We start from the raw sequence: 4,881 nt of genomic DNA on the forward strand, positions 1-4,881 counted from the left end.
TTCTATTTTCAGCCATATTATTTTTGTGCTTGTCCCACTAGTCAGATTGGTCCCACTTGTCATGCTGATATCACAATTGGACCCACACGTCAGAAATTTCAAAATTTGTCAAACAATTTTCATAAGTGGATCCCCCTGGTCAGGTTTCCATTTCATAGGTCATGAAATTATATACACAATCAATATTTCAAACAGACTATAGAGCAAATGAAATTCATCCAAAACAACACTAAATATTACAATACATAATATGCTACTCTGACTAATATTACACTCCTGATATTACAATACATAATATGCTACTCTTGCTGATAGGCTTCACGGCTTCACACTTCATACTTCACCTATGCAAAAAAAGAAGAAGAACTTGTAGGCAGCATCAAACATAGCTTATAAGCAAGAATTGACAATAAGATCAATTTAACAACACAAGATTTTGATATATTTATATAGTTCATGAGGTCAGCTGACTATTAACGGCTTTCCCATAGACTACAAACAATTATGTGTACAAGGCAGTTCAACATTTAAGTTGGAAGGTGTTCAATAGAAAAACAGAACATGATATATACTAAAAAACTTGAACTGGTAATACGCAACTAAATTGGCTGTTAATATAGCAAGCATGACATGACAACAACTGCTTGATAGATTTGATTAAACGTGTATGAAGCAGCAACACACATAGACAACGACAGTGAGGTAAAAACAGATTGTGGTGCCTTCCAAGTGAGGTAAAACAGATTATCAGCAGCCCACTAGATACGCCACACATCTATATTTCTATCAGCAGCACACTAGATAGGCCACACATTTATTACATTTACATGGTGGGGGCTGGCTGGCAATCATGGCTGCTAGCTCATGTTGCCAGTGTGCGTGCACATCTCCCCACTGGAACCAACCCAACCCAAACGAAGCAATAGTAGCAAACCACACATGTACCAGTAAACTTCAGTATGAAACAGTTTCTCACCGAAAGAAACTACCAAAGCATTTCCAAGAATTTCGAAGAAACTACCTCAAGTCGATTCAGCCAAGGATATTATTTTCCACAAGCAAAAAACTATGGTTCAGCTCCCACATGGGCATGGGGTTTTCTAGGTTTCAAGAGACAAATCACAGAACTGGATGGGCATATAGAAGGTACATTGAGAATCTACGGCGTCAACCTGCTGGAGTTACTTGTCCTCAGTGATGAGAAGCTGCTTCCTCCTTGGGCTTGGTCATCTAGACCGCCAAAAAAACATGCAACTGCAAGAAGATGGATTGATGGTAAAAAGAGTGAAGAATTGTGATTCAGTGAACAGAAAAGCATATGTACATTATAATACTGCAGACAAGAAAATAATAAGCCTAATATGAAGATGAGTGTTTTTCTTATTCATGGTTGTAAGATGGACTGATGGTAAAAAGAGAGAAGAATTGTGATTCAGTGAATAGAAAACAAGACGTTATTATTCAGCAGTGATACTCGATATTTGACAAGTATGGTTTCCTGTATACAAGTTAGGCAGAGCAATGTACAAAATAAATCATTTTATATAAAGCGTGTCCAATCAATATCCAAAATGCTATCGAGGAGAGCATAGAAACAGAGTCCCAAAAATCTAATTAGCTGCTGCGGCGACAGCCACGAGGCAAGCCGACAGTGGTAGGCTGGGGCGAGGGTTGGGGAGGAGGCAAGTGTTCTCAGGTTATTAACAGGGAAACTGGGTGATTAACGTCTCAAAAAAGAAAAAAAACAACTTAAAATATTGAGTGTGGCAGCAACATCTACTTGTTACTGGAGTCCCAGTTCAAGATGGCCAGAGGCCACTTGGCACCATGGAACCTGCACAATTCCCATCATATATATGAATGAGTTAGGAAGTAAAGTAGAGTTAAACTACCCAACCTCATACATATATATAAAGTGTGCTGCACTGCTGCTACAAAAAGTTTCATAGGCTTTCAAGTGAAGAGATACATATTGTTCAACTGCCGTGTTTATTTTTTTTGTTGGGGAAAGAAATAGCTTAATCAGTTCACTTCTCTAATAGTATGAACAACCTATCACTCAAACAGTCCTTGTGTGCTAATATAGTATTGTATTGGTAAAAGAAACATGTCACCATGAAGAGCTTTAACAGTTAGCACCATTTTTTATTAGAGAAGTTCAGAGAGAGATTTGAGAAATCTATATTAGAGAAAACTTCAATGCATACAGAAGTTCTCTCAAGTCTCATTGCAAATATCAAGTGCATACAGAAGCTTTGATTTCAGTGTGAATGGTATGAAAGGGGCATATAAGGACAATATACTCAAGAGTTGCATATCTACATAGAAATGATGCTGATCACATAAGTAGTGAATGACAAACGATCTATACTTAAGATCGCACACACACCAACCAGCACCAAAAAGTACGGGTAAATAACAATCTCACACTGTTATCACTAGTGCACAATTCTTCATAGAAGAAACACTGCCTAATACAGACCTACCTAGGAAATCAATACATTGTAGGAATAGGTATATCCATATATTTTGAAGATGAACTACACCAAAGTGATATACTTACACGCACACATGTAGTTTTAATTAATTAAATGAGCAGGCAACAAAGGCAATTAGAAATCTAGGGGCAGGAGGTAGTGAGAGCAACACATGAGGGATTGTGAAGATGTAGGGGATGGAGGTGTCTCACTTGGTTTCAAAATAAGATGCACACAAAGACAACCACATAAATATAGCAGTGCATAGTACTGAGGAAAACAGGGACATCTCTTTGCCAACATGTATAATTCGGAGCAGCAATAGCGAGCAGAGGAAGATGGGAGGGAGATGGAGATGCTACCTGTCGTGGTGGGTTGGCGTGGACATGCTTGAGCTCGGGGCAGGACCTCTTGTTCGCCCTAGGAGCAGAGCAGCAAACCCCTCATGGCCCTCCTGCTCATGATGCCATACAAGCCTGCCACCTAAGAATAGCAAAATATGAGTCTGAACCAGGATATGGATTCAACAACAATAACCATCGTCAAGAAGCACACTTCCTTTCATGTAGGTTTAAAATATGAAACAAACTCATGATTCAGTTATATATGATAAAACAGAACATATGGTTCAGTTATAGTCATACCACCTATACAAAGATCAGGAAAAGATATATTTTGACCTGAGGACCAGCATGTCTGCCTTAGCAACTATCTAAAATTATCAAATATGCCAAAAATTATTTATTGATGCTTCCCACTAAGCTTCATTAGCTACAGGTGAAATGACGTGAGGTCCAGGAAGAGCTAACACCTCATATAATCAACAGACAATGATAATCATAATTAAAAGGAGAGAACCTATCAGATAAAGCACACAATTTCATCTCAATCCGTTTGTGAAAAGGATCGTTCAAGCCTTTAGAATTCTTATTCTGATTTTTTTTAAATCTACCCTCGGATAGGACAACTTGATGCATATGGGTCCTGATAAACCTAAACATATGGGATATATAACAGTTTGTACCCAAATGGAGAATTAGCAGAGAGATAAATGGATGGGTTAAGTGTGTGTCAGTAGCAACCTCTAGCGGCTTGTACCCAAGTGAGATATACTCACTTAATCTCTGTGATTCATAGATCTAGTCCTGCTCGTGTTCTTATGTAAATAAGCTCACCAGTGATGTGGCAATTTGTTTCACTGCATGTAACAAGGTCCAGTTGCGTAGCAAGTTTACCGTCCAACCAAACACCCTCTTACAAGAAGAAATGTATTCACTTATATACATTGTATTTTTAGTGCATAGGAATTTACAGAGCTCTCAAACAAAGCCAGCTGAAATGGGAAGAGAAGGTAGGATGAACCTTGCGAGCAGTGGAGCAGCGGCGGCAGATCTAGGTTGCACGGTGGTGCAACACCTCATAGCGGAAGTCGTCGAGGACGTCATTGGCGTGGTACACAACAGTCTTGAGGTCCACTCGCGGACGGCGGGGTCGATCACGTCCTTGTACACCTTGTCCTGCCCTTGCACAAACACCTCCTGCACCCACCCACACACACATTCATTCATTCAGCAGCATCACCAAGTGTATGCATGCGTATGGAGCAAATTAAACTCTCAACTCTGAACAATAAACAGGGTCCACGCAGTAAGCAAGGGAGGTACACATCACTGTCGGGATCACTCACCGTTTGGTGCCTCCCAACCGTTGACCTGCAGCTAGCTCCAAGCCATGATTCAACCTACCAGCAAGCTAAACAATCTAAGCATCTCCCCCGGAAAGGCACAATCTATGTATGCAACAAAGCGGCAGGCAACATTCAGGATCGCGTACGTATTCCCCACTTCCAAATTAAGAAACAAACCAAAAGAGCTCCATAAAGTGAGCTCTGTGTTGTGGCCAGGGAAGCGAAGGGATCCCCTCAACCCGCGGAACTGGCAGGGAGCGGCGAGCAAGGTAGGGGGCGGGGGTCCTGAACTGAGCTCACCGGGGAGGGTGGAGGGTGGCGGGTTCCCCGAGGGGAGCAGGGAGGGGAGGGCGCGGCCCGGGAGTGAGCCCCTGACGCGGCCCCCTCGAGCGGGCGGGCGAGCGGGCAAGCTCGCCGGAACCCTAGATCGGCCCGGTGGCCGGCACACGGTTAGTTGCCGGCCTTCCTGTCGATGACCGGCGTCTTGGCGGTCGGGGAAGGGAGGCCAAGGCCATGGCCGTGGAGGGATAAGGAGGTCGCGAATGGAGGGGCCTCGATTCCACAAGGCTGGGGCGTGGGGGCGGGCCATGGCCGGGTTCGACGGCGCCGGGGACACCCCTGCCGCTCGGATGTCGTGAGAGGGGGAGCTTCGAGAGGTGGGAGGGATAGGGGAGGGAGAGGGGGAGCTCGATGCGATCTGAGATCGAGGGAAGGGTC

The 4,881-nt window shown here is 43.3% G+C and overlaps 1 long non-coding RNA gene across 3 annotated transcripts; it reads right to left on the reverse strand.

Moving 5' to 3' along the window:
• Positions 1–821: 821 nt before the first annotated feature.
• On the reverse strand, positions 822–4,875 carry LOC119295059. 3 transcript variants are annotated; one of them, XR_005143687.1, is made up of 5 exons: positions 4,311–4,875; positions 4,165–4,218; positions 3,840–4,015; positions 2,840–2,960; positions 822–1,254 (listed from the first exon to the last, which is right to left on the reverse strand). It is a non-coding gene; the product is annotated as an uncharacterized LOC119295059 (long non-coding RNA). The 3 variants fall into 3 exon arrangements; XR_005143686.1 differs by having other exon boundaries at positions 823–1,254; positions 4,465–4,875; XR_005143685.1 differs by having other exon boundaries at positions 823–1,254; positions 4,165–4,875.
• Positions 4,876–4,881: the final 6 nt, after the last annotated feature.

Source organism: Triticum dicoccoides, chromosome 4B (genome assembly GCF_002162155.2).
Source record: "Triticum dicoccoides isolate Atlit2015 ecotype Zavitan chromosome 4B, WEW_v2.0, whole genome shotgun sequence".
In the NCBI taxonomy this organism is placed as follows: Eukaryota; Viridiplantae; Streptophyta; class Magnoliopsida; order Poales; family Poaceae; genus Triticum; species Triticum dicoccoides.